This window comes from Eschrichtius robustus, chromosome 13 (genome assembly GCF_028021215.1).
Source record: "Eschrichtius robustus isolate mEscRob2 chromosome 13, mEscRob2.pri, whole genome shotgun sequence".
Lineage (NCBI taxonomy): Eukaryota > Metazoa > Chordata > Mammalia > Artiodactyla > Eschrichtiidae > Eschrichtius > Eschrichtius robustus.
This window is the reverse complement of record NC_090836.1, coordinates 38,329,062-38,348,847: the sequence shown is the minus strand read 5'-3', so window position 1 is coordinate 38,348,847 and position 19,786 is coordinate 38,329,062. Positions and strand designations below refer to the sequence as shown.

Here is a 19,786-nt window from a genome sequence, read left to right as displayed (position 1 = left end):
CTGGATGTGAAAGATGCTTCCTGCCAAGTGGAACTGACCCGGAAGGCGAGAGGTTTGCAGCATTAACAGCTGCTTGTCACGTCGTCATCAATCACGGTCACGGCACCACTCTGGTTCTTTTAACCTTCCTCTGAAGCGTGATGCCTTTGTTAAGACTTGATCTTGGATGGAAGAAAAAGAATCTCTCTCTCCTGAAGACCAAGCTCACTTTTTCAAATGAATTTTAGGACAGGACAAAACCTACTTCTCCCTTTACTTTGTGTGAAATCCTCTCCCTAGGGCAGACTGGAGAGTCTTAACCAAGTCCATCAAATGTCAACATTTTTTTTCCAATGAAAGGTTTCACATATTTATTACTAAGCCAAAGCACTAGTGCAGAAACACTGACAACAAAAGAAGAACCAACCATTCCATTTCTCCCATAAAACACATGTGGCTTTTCAGACAGTAGTGATGTTCTCACTACTGTGATATGGTAAGATGCAAGTGACCTTGACACAACATAAATGTGTGCCACTTCATATTTGAGCCTCCTTATAGACCCAGCTTGGTTCTTCTCCAATGTCTTCTCTTGGAGTTGTATCTGATTTTATTACCGGTTTTCATTCAAATACACTGGGGAATGGGACGATTCTCCTTTTGTTTCTTGGCCAGGAATTGCTTGATCCTGAAAGTCTTGTGAGAAGAACTGGCAAGGAGCAAACTCAACCACACATAGGATGGCAGAGAAGAGAAGGAGCAAATGTCAACATTTGGCTTCTTATTAACATTTAGCCCCAAACCTAGGCGAACTCTATCATACTCTCCCTTTATTTTGTTTTCTGTTTGTTTTGTTTTTACTTCCTGATCTAATCCATCAGTAAGTCCGCATGGCTTTTTCTCCAAAATCTATCCCCTCTGTCCAACCTTGTCCCCTCCTCTCCCTTGCGACCCCTCGAATTTAAGCTACCAAGGCCTCAGGCTGCCCTTCTCTGGCAGGCGCCATGGCTCTAATGATTCCTTCTCCTTTCACCCTTGGCCCTTTTAATGTCCAGCCTCCACAGAGGGACCAGAGAAATGCTTTGAAAAAATGTAAATCTTGTCACTCCCTGTCTCCTGTTTAAAATCTTTCACTGGCTGCCCATTGACATTGAACTAGAACCTGAATCCTTTACCTTGACTGCCAGGCCCTGCCATCAGCCCTCACGGCCCCCACACCTCTCCCTGTGCTGCCTCCACACGCTGTTAGAACGTGCTGAGCCCCTCCCATCTGTGGTAGGCTGAAAAATGCTCCCCCAGAAAATGTATCCATGTCCTAATCCCTGAAATCTGTGAATGTGACCTTACACGGCAAAAAAGGGGATGTAATTTTTTTTGCAGTTGTGATTAAATTGGGTGTCTTGAGCTAGAGAGACTGATTAGTCTGAATTATCTGGTGGGTCCTAAATGCCATCATGATGTCCTTATAAGAGGGAGATTAGTCAGACACACACAGAGGAGACAATTTGAAGATGCTGGCCTCGAAGATTAGAGTGATTCGGACACAAGCCAAGAAATGCTGGTAGCCACCAGAAGCTGGGAGAGGCAAGGAACAGATTCTCCCCAGCGCCTCCAGAGAAAGCACGGCCCTGCAAACACCTTGTTTTCAGACTTCTGGCCTCTAGAACTGTGAGAGAATAAATTTCTGTTGTTTCAAACCACCAAGTTTGCGTTAGGTTTTTACAACAGCCGTAGAAACTAATACACCATCTTAGGGCTTTTACGGTTCCTTCTGCCTGCAACTTATCCTATGAAACCTTTTGCCTCTCTCTTGCTCCTGAGGACGCAGTTGAAATACCAGCTCTTCAGGGAGGACTTCCCTGACCGTTCGAGCTAAGGTAGCCCGCCCCACCAAGACATTCTTTATCACATCACCTGTTTTATTTTCTCCATCATTGTTTAGAAATTATTTATATTTATTTTTTCTTTGACTGGCTTATTTTCTCATTCCAGTACATAAAACAGTATCTGGCATGTAATACCTGCTTATTAAATATTTGTTAAAGGATGGAAGAAAAAAAGAATATTACTAATTGCTTGGTGATAAAGAAAATGTTATACAATAATCATCTAGGCTTTCAACAAATGTTTTGGCTACTATGGTGAATGTCTTCTACTAGATAGGGTTGCCTATATACAATCCTACAAATAAAATACAGGGCACTCAGTTAAGTAGGAATTTCAGGTAAACATAAATAATTTCAGTATAAGTATGTCCTACCAGATACTGCATGGGACATACTTGTGCTAAAAATTATTCAAATTCAAATTTAGCTGGGCATCTTATTTTGTTTGTCTTATTTTTACTACCCCTGGCAACCCTAGCTGTAAACCATTATAGTCTGTCATAGACAGAGACTGTCAGAAGATGAAGGGATTAAAAACAACAACAACAAACAAACAAAAAAACCCTTCCCTTGAAAATCTTGTCTCATGCAATTATTCATCAAAATCTTGGAACTACACACATATCAGTACGTTTTTCCTTTTCTCTTTGAAGGAAAACTAAAGAAGTTGTGCTTGTTTACCCACATCACTCAGGGAAAGGAAGGCACCCACTCTGCTAGAAGAAAGCCCTGATGGTTTCACATGTGAATCTCCACGGGTAGCTCCAGAACTGGGCATAGATTGATTCTACAGACTAGATCTTGACACCAAAGGCATGATGCATATTAGACTTCATCAAAATGAAAAAATTTTGCTATGTGAAAGAGCCTGTTAAGAGGATAAAAAGACAAGCTAGAGCATGGGAGAAAATATTTGCAAACCATACATCTGACAAAGGACTCATGTCTTAAGATATAAAGAACACTCAAAACTCCACAGTAAAACAAAGAAACAAACAAAAAGACAATTCAATTTGAAAATGGGCAAAAGACTTTGAGACATTTCACTAAGGATATATGAATGGAAAATACACACGTGAAAAGATATTTGATATTACTTGTCATTTATGGAGGAAGTGAGCCTTAAGCCTGCAATCCATCTTTTGTCTATCAGCCAGGATCCCGGGGAATAAAGTCACAGTTGATGGCAAGTAAAAGGATGCATGCACCCACTCAGTCCAGGATGAGAGGGAGAGTAGAGACCTGGCAGCCTTGGCAGGTGCAGGCCCTGCTGGCTGTACTGACCCAGAGAGACCAGAGGAGCAACCCTGTGCCATGAGAGCAGAGAACACGCATCATGAGTGCAGTGGCTCTTAGCGTGGCCAGATCCACTCAATAGAGAGCGTGGCCTGATAACCATCAGGTCTGATAAGCCAACCTCTTCCCATGGGGGAGGGGCGGTAGTCAGGCGTAAGATGGGGTGGACACTCCCTCTCTAACACCTCCTTGTCACAGAGAAAGCATATGTGGACACTCCCTTCCCTTTGGGTCAAGGCAGGCATATGAAAAGAGGAACATAAATATTTCTCCCTAAAATGCTGCCTCAAGGGAAGGAGGTATTTACAAGACCAGGTTGTCAGTATTACTGATGGATGCGACCAGTCTTTAAGCCTGCTAAAATAAGAGACTCACTGAGAACCAAAAGGTTTCCACTGGGCAACAGAAAGGTCAGAAGGTCCCCCAAAGCATACTCCAATAGTTGTGTTTACCTTGAAGTCCCTTGGAAATCCAAAAATAGGAAGTTCTGTGTTGAAAAGCTACCCATCAGTAAGGAAACAGAAGTGCCAGCCATCCAAATGCAGAGCCCCAAACTGCATGCCTCATTACCTACTGTCATACAGCGTGGGGCTCAGTTCTGCTCCGCTCTTATCAATGAGTTCACTCACCACAATATAGGAAAACATTCTAGAAGAAAACATTCTAATAATGATTAAAAATATAAATCCATCACTAGGGGCAACGTTGTTTTCTTTTTAATTCATGAACAACATTCTTCTCAATCATCTCAGGAGAAAGGGAAATAAAAGAAGCACCTTAGTGAGGACCCACCCCCATCTTTCACAAATTTCCCTGGAATTTTGTTTTAAAGAAGACCAGAGACTATCACAGATACAGTTTTTCTCCTCAGCACCAACTTACAAAAAGTTTTGTGATCTTTTTGTTTTCTAAAATGCATTAATTTCACATTTTAAAGAAGACACTGAGCCCTAGTGGTTACGAATAGAATTAGGTGTATTTTCAAAGACTCAAACTTCAAGAACTGAGGCCGAGGTAAATTCATTCTTCCAGACCATGGTTTAATATTTCTGATAGGTAATTCACCCAACTCTATTCTTGTGCCTTAAAGAAGTAAATGTAAATCTAATGGATGAGCCAGTGCAATTGGATCATTTTATTTGCTTTAAAAAAACCATAATATCTGGATCAAGTTGTGGACAAGAAGTTCTTCAAGTTTGGCTTCACAATACATTTTATATTCTTTTTCTTCTGTAAGTTTCTAGCAATATTTGAGACTCCTTAAAGTTTTATACATTTGAAAACTTTCTAGAATGTATAATCAACTAATTAAAAGGATTAATTATAAAAAGCAATCTTATAAATTTCAAATTTTCATTGTTTCTTTCTAATTAAAAAATAATATGTATGTTCATTGTAAAAATCTCAAAGTTTATAAAGTAAAAAATAGAAATTTCCCTTCCTTCTACTCCAATTCTACACTCCAGACATATCCATGGTTAATAGTTTGACATGTATCTTTTCAGATTTTGTTTTCCTATTCACATAGAAACATATATGTAAATACATTTTAATTGTCTTTAATCTTTATTATGAAAAATTTCAAAGTTGAAGAAATTAGAATATTATAATGAGCCAATATATACCTATCACCCAACTTCAACTGTTTTCAATTTTCTGTCAATCTTGCTTTATCCATTTTCCCACCTACTTTCTTCCATCCCTCACTGGGTTATTTGTAAGCAAATCTAAAGCATAATATTTTATTAGTTAATACTTTAGTATTTATCTCTAAAAGATAAGGACTTTTAAAAATAATTACCACACCTAAAATTTTCTAAATGAATAACTCTTAAATAACATAAAATAGTGTTCAAATATTCCTAAATATTTGAAAATATATATAACTATATATATGTATATAAATATATAACAGAACTATACTAGACATAGTGCTATGTTTCTGCAGAAAAAATTTAAACTTTAAAAATAAATTATAGGTCAAAGAATGTTGTTGGGATCCATTGGGACTTTTCAGCTTATGTTTTACACCCCTTCTATTAATTTATAAAGTTCTACTATCTGAGGTCAGGCTTAAGGCTCACTTCCTCCATAAATGACAAGTAATATCAAATATCTTTTCATGTGCATATTTTCCATTCATATATCCTTAGTGAAATGTCTCAATGTCTTTTGCCCATTTTCAAATTGAATTGTCTTTTTGTTTGTTTCTTTGTTTTACTGTGGAGTTTTGAGTGTTCTTTATATCTTAAGATATGAGTCCTTTGTGGGATGTATGGTTTGCAAATATTTTCTCCCATGCTCTAGTTTGTCTTTTTATCCTCTTAACAGGCTCTTTCACATAGCAAAATTTTTTCATTTTGATGAAGTCTAATATGCATCATGCTTTTGGTGTCAAGTCTAAGAAGTCATCACTAAGCCTTAGATTGCCAGGGTTTCCCCTATGTTATCATCTAAAAGTTCTATAGTTTTATGTTTTGCATTAAGGTCTATGACTCTTTTTGAGTTAATTTGTGCATAAGGTATGAGACTTAAGTCAAAGTTCACTTTTTCTATGCGTATTCAATTGCCTCAGTACCAGTACCATTGGTTGAAAAGACTACCTTTTCAAAAATTGCTTTTTGCATCTTTGTCAAAAATCAGTTGGCTGTTGTTGTGTGGGGTTACTTCTGGCTTTTCTGTTTTGTTCCATTGATCTATGTGTCAATTGATTAATATAAATTTTATGTAATGTTTCTAAATATTTCCTACTATACACCCTAGGCACCTGCCCACTACAGTTCATTGTTGCTCTCAATCAGGGACTCTTAATTGTGTTCCTGGAATAAGTTTTTTGGTCTGTGAAGAAGATACAGAGAATCTTGGATATTATTCTGTTCTAATGGTACTGTGTGAATTTCCTTATGAAAACATCTAATCTCTTTATTAAAAATTTTTTTAAGTTATCAAGAACAGGAAAATTTCGAGTTTATCTTCATGTCATTTCTTATTTGTTGTTTATGTAATCCAAATGCCCCACATTTCATTTCTCTTTAATGCCCAACTTTCAACAACATGAATCCCCTTTCCATTTGCCTGTAGAAATTCGATTCTTTCTCTCAGGCCTCTGAGAATACTCTCTCATGCTTACATGTCTCACCAGTGTATCCCAGATGGCTGTCACTTTAGCTGGCCATCTGGTCTTGACCTCTGCTTAGCTTTTCTGCAGGCCCCTCTCGCTGCCTTGAGATGGGTCTTCTGCCAGCTGCTGCTGTAGTTCTCTCTATACTGCTTTGCTTCAGGTATGGGCACAGATGTCCAGGCCAGTCCCTAAATTTCCCAACATAATAACTGGGACCAGGCTGCCTATTTAACAAGACTTTACTAAAAACTTGAGTGTAATGCACAGGATTGTGGCATAGACCATTTGAAACACATATGAAAATGATTTCAGGGTCAGGCTCGAGCCCCTCCACAGGTCCCCTACCAGACACTCTCTCACCAGTCCCTGGCCTGCCCTGAAGTTGTGAAGACTCGCTGCTCTTAACCCCAAGAGGGGTGCCCTTGGGCATTTCCCCTTCTATATGTCAAGCTGCCAAACTCCTTGAGGCTCCAGAAAAGAAACTCTTTATTGTATAGCACAGTTTAAGGCCCACCTCCAAGAATTCCTTTTTACTGGACCTTTGAAACAAACTTTTTTTCTTTTTTAAGATTTAATTTTACTTATTTTTGGCTGCGTTGGGTCTTCGTTGCTGTGTGCACGCTTTCTCTAGTTGTGGCGAGCAGGGCTACTCTTTACTGCGGTGTGCAGCCTTCTTCTTGCGGTGGCTTCTCTTGTGGAGCACGGGCTCTAGGCACGTGGGCTCAGTAGTTGTGGCACGTGGGCTCAGTAGTTGTGGCACGTGGGCTCAGTAGTTGTGGCACGTGGGCTCAGTAGTTGTGGCACGTGGGCTCCAGAGCGCAGGCTCAGCAGCTGTGGCACACAGGCTTAGTTGCTCCACGGCATGTGGAATCTTCCCGGACCAGGGATTGAACCCGTGTCCCCTGCATTGGCAGGCAGATTCCTATCCACTGCATCATCAGAGAAGTCCAAAACAACTTATTTTTATAAGGAGAACTTACTTCTTATTCAAAGGAGTTGGCCCTAGAGGTCCCACAAGAACTATAGTTTAGCATGTATAATAAGGAGTCTGACTCCATTGGTTAATGTTTGGCTGTATGTCGCCTTTAGCCTCATTCTTCCCTCTTCTTCTCATGTCCCACATCTGGGAAAATGATGGAGCAAGTCCAGATGCTCCCTCCTTCGGGATGGTAGGTGGTTCAAGCCATGCAAGCCTTTGCCTGTGCAGGGAAAGCCTCACCCCCGGCTCCATCCCCTAACCACAGTAAACACTCAAAGCCAGTCTCATTTCTTGCTCTCTTGAGCCATTTTGGACCTGCTTGGGAGGCCTGCCCTGCTTGCCCCAGAAGGCCTCCATTATGTAATAATAAATCTCTTCATACCCTCTTGGTATTCGTGTGATATCATCAGTCTTGACACTCAAACCAAATTTTGGATACGGGTCCATCCTGCTGAGACTGATTTGGATGTCATGATAACATCAGAATATGTCTCAAAAACACATTAGAGAATAGCTTGAGTTAAGTTTTGGCAGTTCTTGCTCTTTTGGCAGTCCAGCACTCTTTAGGGTTCCTTCATAAACAAGAGGTAAAGATGAGACTTCATGTCTTGTTTTGTTTATGCAAGACACACAAACATTCCCAAGAAAATTTCAGAGCTCATAGTCTAAATTTGTATTTAGAATGCACCAATCTTCCTAAAGGAAATAGCTGATGGGAATCAACTCTACCCACAAAGAAAATGACATTTTGCATTTTTATACAGATCAGAAACCCTGTCTACTCTGGAATATCAACTTTACCTTTTTATAACCGAAAGTCCTATTAAAAGGTCCCTTCTCTCTCCAAAAAAAAAAAAAGAAGTACAAAGTTAAATCAAATCTTGGCCAGCAAGGAAACAGAAAAATACCTTGAAGCTTTAAAATAGCAGGTCTTACTCTGCCTCTGGATCTCCTCACCATCACAGTAACATGTGGGAAAAAAAATATCTCCACCAAAACCTAACCCAAACACCTTCATCCCTTGACCTTTCATGAGTAGCTACAGAACTACCAAATTTAACCAAAAATGTTATTCTCTTCCATGAATCCACTCCTAATTTCCCACCCTGTGAGTTTCCTTAAAGGATTAATCAAGGCTTATTTAATAAGTAAATCTAGATAAGATTGAATTTTTTCAAAGGTAATAGGCATATAATTTAGGTATTCATTATATACAAGAATACAGAAATTCCAGAAACATGAATACTCTCCAACAAAATTGACCTGTATTAGGTACTGTACCTTGAGGTCTGTCTGCAGAACTTTACTTATTTAAGCTATTGCAGTGTCATTTCACTAGGAAAATTAATGCCCAAACCAGTTAAGACATGAAGACATGGAGTTTGAGAGCTTTGCCCATGTTTGCCATTACCAAGATGCAGTAAATAGAAGTAGTAGCCACAGAGAGGAGAGAAGGGAGTCTCAACCACAAAGATGAACACTCAACTAAGAATCATTAACCACATAAGGAAAGCAGCACCATGAAAGATATACAGCAAATAAACTTAAAAGTCAATACCTGAGGGCTTCCCTGGCGGCGCAGTGGTTGAGAGTCTGCCTGCCAATGCAGGGGACACGGGTTCGAGCCCTGGTCTGGGAAGATCCCACATGCCGTGGAGCAACTAAGCCCATGTGCCACAACTACTGAGCCTGCGTGTCTGGAGCCTGTGCTCTGCAACAAGAGAGACCGCGACAGTGAGAGGCCTGCGCACCGCGATGAAGAGTGGCCCCCGCTTGCCCCAACTAGAGAAAGCCCTCGCACAGAAACGAAGACCCAACACAGCCAATAAATAAATTAATTAATTAAATTAAATTTAAAAAAAAAAGTCAATACCTGAGCAAACAGACTTAATAGGATACATAAATATATTTTAAAATGTCATGATTAATATCTTCAGAGGGGAAAGAGAAGATATTATATCCACAAAATGAGAAGGCCCTACTATTAAAAAGAACCAATTGAGGATTCTATAAAGATACAAAAATTAAGTCACCAAGATAAATAAGTAAATAATGTATAAATGGTCAGTAGAAGATTGAAATGACTAAAGAACCAATTAGAAAGTGGGACTATTGAAAATTATTAAGGGATTCTCCCAGATTATAAAACAAAAGAGTAAAGATAAAACATGGGAGAAAAATAGGGACACGGAAAATAGCTCCAGAAACTCCAATATCAACATGGTACATGTTGCAGAATAGCAGATGTTACAGAAGAGGAGAACACAAAGAATCAAGGAAAGGAACTAATCAAAAGAATAATAGCAGAAAATTCTCCACCAAGACAGAAATCTTCAGATTGATAGTGTTCACCAGAGGCTGGGCAAATGACTTATTATCATAGTAAAATTTTACATATCAAAGATAAAGAGAAAATCGTAAAAGTTTTCAATGAATAGTGAAAACAAAACCAAATGAACAAAATATCAGGTTATCTATAAAGGAATGAGAATCAGGATGTTATGCCAAAGAAAACTATACCTCTTCCAGAGAACTAATTTTTTCCCCTTCAGTAAAAGAGTTATGAAATCTATCGTATTATTTGCCTTTTTGCCCTGGATGACAGAAAACTGTAATGATTAAGCACTGGAGCCATGTTGCCCTAATATGCTAGAATATTTTAACTTTCTCTTTTATTTGTTTCTGGTTGTCAATTACTTTGTCTATCTTACTAAGCTTTTTTTATGTCTTAAAATTGTTTTTAATTGTGAAATACATAAATACATAAAATTTACCATCTTAGAAATTTAAGTGTACAGTTCAGTTGTGTTAAGTACATTCACATTGTTGTGCAACCAATCTAAAGAATTCATTTCATCCTAAAAAACTGAAACTGTGTACCCATAAAAAACGAACTCCCTCCATTCCCTCTCCCCTCAGTCTCTAGTAACCACTGTTCTACTTTCTGTCCCTATGATTTTGACTACTCTAGGTACCCTCACATACATAAATTCACACAGTATTTGTACTTTCCATGACTGACTTATTTTGCTTATCATAATGTCTTCAAGGTTCATGCATATTTTACTGTGTCAGAATTTCCTTGCTTTTTAAGGTTGAATAATATTCTATTATATGCATATACCACATTTTGTTTAACCATTCATCTCTCAAAAACTTGGGTTGCTTCAACATTTTGGCTACTGTGAATAATTCTGCTATGAACCTGACTATACAACTCTCTCTCCAAGACCTTGCTTTCAATTCTTTGGGGTATATACCCAGAATTTGGATTGTTGGATCATATGGAAATTCTGTTTAAAATTTTTGAGGAACTGCCATACTGTTTCCCATAGTGCTAAACCATTTTAGATTCCTATCAACAGTGTACAACAGTTTCAATTTCACCACATCCTCAACAGAATTTTATGTTTCTTTGCTAGTAACCATCCTATTGGTTATGAGGTTGTATCTCTTTGTGGTTTTGATTTATATTTCTCTAACAATTAGGGATGTTGAGCATGTTTTCATGTTCTTCTTGGCCATTTGTATGTCTTCTTTGGAGAAATGTCAAATTGAATCTTTTGCCATTTTTTAATCAAGCCGTTTGGTTGCTTTTGTTGAATTGTAGGAGTTTTTTAATATATTCTGGGTATTAACTTCTTATCAGAGATATAATCTGCAAATATTTTCTCCCATTCTTTTTGTTGACTCTTTACTCTGTGATTGGGTCTTTGATGTACAAAAGTTTAATTTTTATGTAGTCCAATTTATATTTTCTTTTGTTTCCTGTTCTTTTAGTATTATATTCAATAAATCATTGTCAAATCCAATGTTCCAAAGATTTTCCTCTATTCTTTTTCAGAGTTTTATAGTTTTAGCTCTTATGTTTCACTCTTTGGTCCATTTTGAGTTAACTTTTGTACATGGTAAAAGGTAAGAGGCCAACTTCACTCTTTTGAATGTATTAATAGATACTCAGTTTTCCCAACTCTATTTGTTGAAAAGACTGTCATTACCCCAGTGAATGGTCTTGACATCCATGTTGAAAATCATTTAACTATATATTCGAGGGCTTATTTCTGGGCTCTCTATTCTAATCCATTGTCCTATAGGACAGGTTTTTATGCCATACCACAGTGTTTTAATTGCTGTACTTTTGTAGTAAGTTTTGAAATCAAGAAGTGTGAAACCTCCGACTTTATTACTTTTTGTCAAGTTTGCTTTGACTATTTGGAGCCCCTTGAGATTCTATTTGAATTTTTAAAAACATCTTTATTGGAGTGTAAATGCTTTACAATGGTGTGTTAGTTTCTGCTTTATAACAAAGTGAATCAGCTATACATATACATACATCCCCATATCTCCTCCCTCTTGCGTCCCCGTCCCACCCTCCCTATCCCACCTCTCTAGGTGGACACAAAGCACGGAGCTGATCTCCCTGTGCTATGCGGCTGCTTCCCACTAGCTATCTATTTTACATTTGGTAGTGTAAATATGTCTATACCACTCTCTCACTTTTTCCCAGCTTACCCTTCCCCCTCCCCTTGTCCTCATGTCCATTCTCTACATCGGCGTCTTTATTCCTGTCCTGCCCCTAGGTACTTCAGAATTTTTTTTTTTGTATTCCATATATATGTGTTAACATACGGTGTGTGTTCTTCTCTTTCTGACTTACTTCACTCTGTATGACAGTCTCTAGGTCCATCCACCTCACTACAAACTCAATTTCATTTCTTTTTAAGGCTGAGTAATATTCCATTGTATATATGTGCCACATCTTCTATATCCAATCATCTGTCGATGGACACTTAGGTTACTTCCATGTCCTGGCTATTGTAAATAGTGCTGCAATGAACATTGTGGTACATGACTCTTTTTGAATTATGGTTTTCTCAGGGTATATGCCCAGTAGTGGGATTGCTGGGTCGTATGGTAGTTCTTTTTTTAGTTTTTTAAGGAACCTCCATATTGTTTTCCATAGTGGCTGTATCAATTTACATTCCCACAAAGAGTGCAAAAGGGTTCCCTTTTCTCCACACCCTCTCCAGCATATATTGTTTGTAGATTTTTTGATGAAGGCCATTCTGACCGGTGTGAGGTGATAACTCATTGTAGTTTTGACTTGCATTTCTCTAGTGATGAGTGATGTTGAGCATCCTTTCATGTGTTTGTTGGCAATCTGTATATCTTCTTTGGAGAAAAGTCTATTTAGGTCTTCTGCTCATTTTTGGATTGGGTTGTTTGTTTTTTTTGATATTGAGCTGAATGAGCTGCTTGTAAATTTTGGAGATTAATCTTTTGTCAGTTGCTTCATTTGCAAATATTTTCTCCCATTCTGAGGGTTTTCTTTTCATCTTGTTTATGTTTTCCTTTGCTGTGCAAAAGCTTTTAAGTTTCATTAGGTCCCATTTGTTTATTTTTGTTTTTATTTCCATTTCTCTAGGAGATGAGTGAAAAAGGATCTTGCTGTGATTTATGTCACAGAGTGTTCTGCCTATGTTTTCCTCTAAGTGTTTGATAGTGTCTGGCCTAACACTTAGGTCTTTAATCCAATTTGATTTTATTTTTGTGTATGGTGTTAGAGAGTGTTCTAATTTCATTCTTTTACATGTAGCTGTCCAGTTTTCCCAGCACCACTTATTGAAGAGGCTGTCTTTTCTCCATTGTATATTCTTGCCTCGTTTATCAAAGATAAGGTGACCATATGTGCGTGTGTTTATCTCTGGGCTTTCTATCCTGTTCCTTTGATCTATATTTCTGTTTTTGTGCCAGTACCATACTGTGTTGATTACTGTAGCTTTGTAATATAGTCTGAAGCCCAGGAGCCTGATTCCTCCAGCTCCGTTTTTCTTTCTCAAGATTTCTTTGGTGGGGCCTCCCTGGTGGCGCAGTGGTTGAGAGTCTGCCTGCCAATGCAGAGGACACGGGTTCCAGCCCTGGTCTGGGAAGATCCCACGTGCCGCGGAGCACCTGGGCCCGTGAGCCACAATTACTGAGCCTGCGCGTCTGGAGCCTGTGCTCCGCAAGAAGACAGGCTGCGACAGTGAGAGGCCCGCACACCGCGATGAAGAGTGGCCCCCACTTGCTACAACTAGAGAAAGCCCTCACACAGAAACGAAGACGCAACACAGCCATAAATAAATAAATAAACAAATACTTTAAAAAAAAAAAGTAAAAGTCTATTAATTAAAAAAAAAAAAGATCGCTTTGGCTATTCGGGGTCTTTTGTGTTTCCACACAAATTGTGAAATTTTTTGTTCTAGTTCTGTGAAAAATGCCATTGGTAGTTTGATAGGGATTGCGTTGAATCTGTAGATTGCTTTGGGTAGTAGAGTCATTTTCACAATGTTGATTCTTCCAATCCAAGAACAGGGTATATCTCTCCATCTGTTGGGATCATCTTTAATTTCTTTCATCAGTGTCTTATAGTTTTCTGCATATTGGTCTTTTGTCTCCTGAGGTAGGTTTGTTCTTAGGTATTTTATACTTTTTGTTGCAATGGTAAATGGGAGTGTTTCCTTAATTTCTCTTTCAGAGTTTTCATCATTAGTGTATAGGAATGCAAGAGATTTCTGTGCGTTAATGTTGTATCCTGCCACTTTACCAAATTCATTGATTAGCTCTAGTAGTTTTCTGGTAGCATCTTTAGGATTCTCTAGGTATAGTATCATGTCATCTGCAAACAGTGACAGTTTTACTTCTTCTTTTCCGGATTGGATTCCTTTTATTTCTGTTTCTTCTCTGATTGCTGTGGCTAAAACTTCCAAAACTATGTTGAATAATAGTGGTGAGAGTGGGCAACCTTGTCTTGTTCCTGATCTTAGTGGAAATGGTTTCAGGTTTTCACCATTGAGCTGATGTTTGCTGTGGGTTTGTCATATATGGCCTTTATTATGTTGAGGTAAGTTCCCTGTATGCCCACTTTCTTGAGGGTTTTCATCATAAATGGTATTGAATTTTGTCAAAAGCTTTTTCTGAATTTATTGAGATGATCATATGATTTTTCTCCTTCAATTTGTTAATGTGGTGTATCACATTGATTGATTTGTGTATATTGAAGAATCCTTGCATTCCTGGGATAAAGCCCACTTGATCATGGTGTATGATCCTTGTAATGTGCTGTTGGATTCTGTTTGCTAGTATTTTGTTGAGGATTTTTGCATCTATATTCATCAGTGATATTGGCCTGTAGTTTTCTTTTTTTGTGACATCTTTGTGTGGTTTTGGTATGAGGGTGATGGTGGCCTCGTAGAATGAGTTTGAGAGTGTTCCTCCCTCTGCTATATTTTGGAAGAGTTTGAGAAGGATAGCTGTTAGCTCTTCTCTAAAAGTTTGGTAGACTTTGCCTGTGAAGCCATCTGGTCCTGGGCTTTTGTTTGTTGGAAGATTTTTAATCACAGTTTCAATTTCAGTGCTTGTGATTGGTCTGTTTATATTTTCTCTTTCTTCCTGGTTCAGTCTTTGAAGCTTCTGCTTTTCTAAGAATTTGTCCATTTCTTCCGGGTTGTCCATTTTATTGGCATAGAGTTGCTTGTAGTAATCTCTCATGATCCTTTGTGTTTCTGCAGTGTCAGTTGTTACTTCTCCTTTTTCATTTCTAATTCTGTTGATTTCAGTCTTCTCCCTTTTTTTCTTGATGAGTCTGGCTCATGGTTTATCAGTTTTATCTTCTCAAAGAACCAGCTTTTAGTTTTATTGATCTTTGCTATCGTTTCCTTCATTTCTTTTTCATTTAATTCTGATCTGATCTTTATGATCTCTTTCCTTCTGCTAACTTTGGGTTTTTCTTGTTCTTCTTTGTCTAATTTCTTTTGGTGTAAGATTAAGTTGTTTATTTGAGATGTTTCATGTTTCTTGAGGTAGGATTGTATTGCTATAAACTTCCCTCTTAAAACTGCTTTTGCTGCATCCCATAGGTTTTGGGTCATCGTATTTTCATTGTCATTTTTTTCTAGGTATTTTTTTATTTCCCCTTTGATTTCTTCAGTGATCACTTCGTTATTAAGTAGTGTATTGTTAGGCATCCATGTGTTTGTAGTTTTTGCAGACCTTTTCCTGTAATTGATATCTAGTCTCATAGTGTTGTGGTCGGTAAAGATACTTGATACAATTTCAATTTCCTTAAATTTACTAAGGCTTGATTTGTGACCCAAGATATGGTCTATCCTTGAGAGTGTTCCATGAGCACTTGAGAAGGAAGTGTATTCTGTTTTTATGGATGGAATGTCCTATAAATATCAATTAAGTCCATCTTGTTTAATGTATCATTTAAAGCTTGTGTTTCCTTATTTATTTTCATTTTGGATGATCTGTCCGTTGGTGAAAGTGGGCTGTTAAATTCCCCTACTAGTATTGTGTTACTGTTGATTTCCCCTTTTATAGCTGTTAGCATTTGCCTTAGGTATTGAGGTGCTCCTATGTTGGGTGCATAAATATTTACAATTGTTATATCTTCTTCTTGGATAGATCCCTTGATCATTATGTAGTGTCCTTCTTTGTCTCTTGTAATAGTCTTTATTTTAAAGTCTATTTTGTCTGATATGAGAGTTGCTACTCCAGCTTTCTTTTGATTTCCATTTGCATGGAATATCTTTATCCATCCCCTCACTTTCAATCTGTTTGTGTCCCTAGGTCTGAACTGGGTCTCTTGTAGACAGCATATATACAGGCCTTGTTTTTGTATCCATTCAGCCAGTCTATGCCTTTTGGTTGGAGCATTTAATCCATTCACGTTTAAGGTAATTATCGATATGTATGTTCCTATGACCATTTTCTTAATTGTTTTGGGTTTGTTTTTGTAGGTCTTTTCCTTCTCTTGTGTTTCCTGCATAGAGAAGTTCCTTTAGCATTTGTTGTAAAGCTGGTTTGGTGGTGCTTAATTCTCTTAGCTTTTGCTTGTCTGTAAAGGTTTTTATTTCTATGTCGAATCTGAATGAGATCCTTGCTGGGTAGAGTAATCTTGGTTTTAGGTTTTTCCCTTTCATCACTTTAAATATGTGTTGCCACTCCCTTCTGGCTTGTAGAGTTTCTGCTGAAAGATCAGCTGTTAACCTTATAGGGATTCCTTTGTATGTTATTTGTTGCTTTTCCTTTGCTGCTTTTAATATTTGTTCTTTGTATTTAATTTTTGATAGTTTGAGTAATATGTGTCTTGGCATGTTTCTCCTTGGATTTATCCTGTATGGGACTCTCTGCCCTTCCTGGACTTGATTATTTCCTTTCCCATATTAGGGAAGTTTTCAACTATAATCTCTTCAAATATTTTCTCAGTCTCTTTCTTTTTCTCCTCTTCTTCTAGGACCCCTATAATTCAAATGGTGGTGTGTTTAATGTTGTTCCAGGGGTCTCTGAGACAGTCCTCAATTCTATTCATTCTTTTTTCTTTATTCTGCTCTGCGCTAGTTATTTCCACTATTTTATCTTTCAGGTCACTTATCCGTCCTTCTGCCTCAGTTATTCTGCCTTTGGTTCCTTCTAGAGAATTTTAAATTTCATTTATTGTGTTGTTCATCATTGCTTGGTTCCTCTTTAGTTCTTCTAGGTCCTTGTTAAATGTTTCCTGTATTTTCTTCATTCTATTTCCAAGATTTTGGATCCTCTTCACCATCATTACTCTGAATTCTTTTTCAGGTAGACTGCCTATTTCCTCTTCATTTGTTTGGTCTGGTGGGTTTTTACCTTGCTCCTTTATCTTCTGTGTATTTCTCTGTCTTCTCATTTTGCTTACCTTACTGTGTTTGGGATCTCCTTTTTGCAGGCTGCAGGTTCATAATTCATGTTGTTTTTGGTGTCTTCCCCCAGTGGGTAAGGTTGGTTCAGTGGGTTGTATAGGCTTCCTGGTTAAGGGCATTGGTGCTGTGTTCTGGTGGATGAGGCTGGATCTTGTCTTTCTGGTGGGCTGGACCGAGTCCGGTGGTGCATTTTGGGGTGCTTGTGAACTTATTATGATTTTAGGCAGGCTCTCTGCTAATGGGTGGGGTTGTGTTCCTGTTTTACTAGTTGTTTGGCATAGGGTGTAGCTTGCTGGTCGTTGAGTGGGGCTGGGTCTTAGCACTGAGATGGAGATCTCTTCGTGAATTTTGCCATTTGATATTACATGGGGCTGGGAGGTCTCTGGTGGACCAATGTCCTGAACTCAGCTCTCCCACCTCAGAGGCTCAGTTCTGATACCCGGCCGGGCACCAAGACCCTGTCAGCCACACAGCTCAGAAGAAACCGGGCGGCGGGGCGGGGAAAGATAAATAAATAAATAAAATAAAGTTATTAAAAAAATAAATAAATAAAAAGATAAAGTTATTAAAATAAAAAATTAAAAATATTATTAAAAATTAAAAAGTAATTTAAAAAGATAAAACAAGAAAGAAAGAAGATAGCAACCAAACCAAAAAACCAATCCACCAATGATAACAAGCACTAAAAACTATACTAAAAAACAAACAAACAAACAAACAAAACTGACAAACAGAACCCTAGGACAAATAGTAAAAGCAAAGCTGTACAGACAAAATCACACAAAGAAGCATACACATACACACTCAGAAAAAGAGAAACAGGGAAAAATATATATATATATTAAAATGGAAGAGAGCAACAAAATCAATAAACAAATCTAGCAGTGTTAATTGCTCTAAATACTAAACTAAGATAAACATAAAACCAGAACAAAATTAGATGCAGAAAGCAAACCCCAAGTCTACAGTTGCTCCCAAAGTCCACTGCCTCAATTTTGGGATGATTCATTGTCTATTCAGGTATTCCAGAGATGCAGGGTACATCAAGTTGACTGTGGAGATTTAATCTGCTGCTCTTGAGCCTGTTGGGAGAAATTTCCCTTTCTCTTCTTTGTTTGCACAGCTCCTGGTGTTCAGCTTTGGATTTGGCCCCAAATTTAAATTTTGGCCTCTGTGTGTATGTCACCTGAGGGCATCTGTTCCCAGCCCAGACAGTAGGGGGTTAAAGGAGTGCCTGATTTGGGGGCTCTGGCTCACTCAGGCCGGGGGGGAGGGAGTGGTACGGAATGGGGGGTGAGCCTGCAGTGGCAGAGGCTGGCATGACGTTGCAACAGCCTGAGGCGCGCCACGTGTTCTCCTAGGGAAGTTGTCCCTGGATCACAGGACCCTGGCAGTGACGGGCTGCACAGTCTCCAGGGAGGGGAGGTGTGGATAGTGACCTGTGCTTGCACACAGGCTTCTTGGTGGCTGCAGCAGCAGACTTAGAGTCTCATGCCTGTCTTTGGTGTCCATGCTGATAGCCGCGGCTCGCACCCGTCTCTGGAGCTCATTTAAGCGGTGCTCTGAGTCCCCTCTCCTCGTGCACCCCAATGGTCTCTTGCCTCTTAGGCAGGTCCAAACTTTTTCCCGGACTCCCTCCTGGCTAGCTGTGGCACACTAGTCCCCTTCAGGCTGTGTTCACGCAGCCAACCCCAGTCCTCTCCCTGGGATCCGACCGCTGAAGCCTGAGCCTCAGCTCCCAGCCCCCACCCACCCCGCGGTTGAGCAGACAAGCCTCTCAGGCTGGTGAGTGCTGGTCAGCAGTGATCCTCTGTGCAGGAATCTCTCTGCTTTGCCCTCTGCAACCCTGTTGCTGCACTCTCCTCCGTGGCTCTGAAGCTTCCCACCTGCACCCCTCGTCTCTGCCAGTGAAGGGTCTTCCTAGTGTGTGGAAACTTTTCCTCCTTCACAGCTCCCTCCCAGAGGTGCAGGTCCGTCCCTATTCTTTTATCTCTGTTTTTTTCTTTTTTCTTTTGCTCTACCCAAGTAAGTGGGGATTTTCTTGCCTTTTGGGAAGTCTGAGGTCTTCTGCCAGCGTTCAGTAGGTGTTCTGTAGGAGTTGTTCCACTTGTACATGTATTTTTGATGTATTTGTGGGGAAGAAGGTGATCACCATGTCTTACTCCTCTGCCATCTTGAAGGTCCCCCTTCTATTTGAATTTTAGGATTGAATTTTCTATTTGTGCAAAAATGTTATTGGGATTTTGATAGTGATTTTATTGAATTTATAGATCCCTTTGGATAGTATGACATATTTACAATATGTCTTCCAACTCATGAGTATGTCTTCCATTTATCAGTGTCTCCTGTAATTTCTTTCAGCAACATTTTGTAGTTTTTATTGTACAAGTCTTTTGCCTGCTTGGTTAAATTTATTCCTAAGGAGTTTATTCTTTTTAATACCATCATAAATAGAATTATTCTCTTAATTTCCTCTTTAAATTATTCATTGGTGGTGCATAGACACACAACTGATTTTTGCACGTTGATTTTATATCCTGTGACTTTGCTAAATTCATTATTAGTTTTAACAAGTTTGTGTGTGTGTATGTGTGTGTGTGCATGTGCGCATAATCTGTAGGGTTTTCTACATACAAAATTATAGTATTTGTGAACAGAGATAATTTCACTTCTATCTTTTCAATTTGGATGCTTTTAATTTCTTTTTCTTGCCTAATTGCTCTGGCTAAGACTTCCAGTACTATGTTGAATGAAAGTGATAAAAGTAAACACTCTTTTCTTGTTTCAGATCTTAGAGGGAAAGCTCTCAGTC

The 19,786-nt window shown here is 38.7% G+C and overlaps 1 pseudogene; it reads right to left on the bottom strand.

The window, feature by feature from the left end:
• Window positions 1-534: 534 nt before the first annotated feature.
• On the bottom strand, window positions 535-1,291 carry LOC137775780 (large ribosomal subunit protein eL39-like; annotated as a pseudogene).
• Window positions 1,292-19,786: the final 18,495 nt, after the last annotated feature.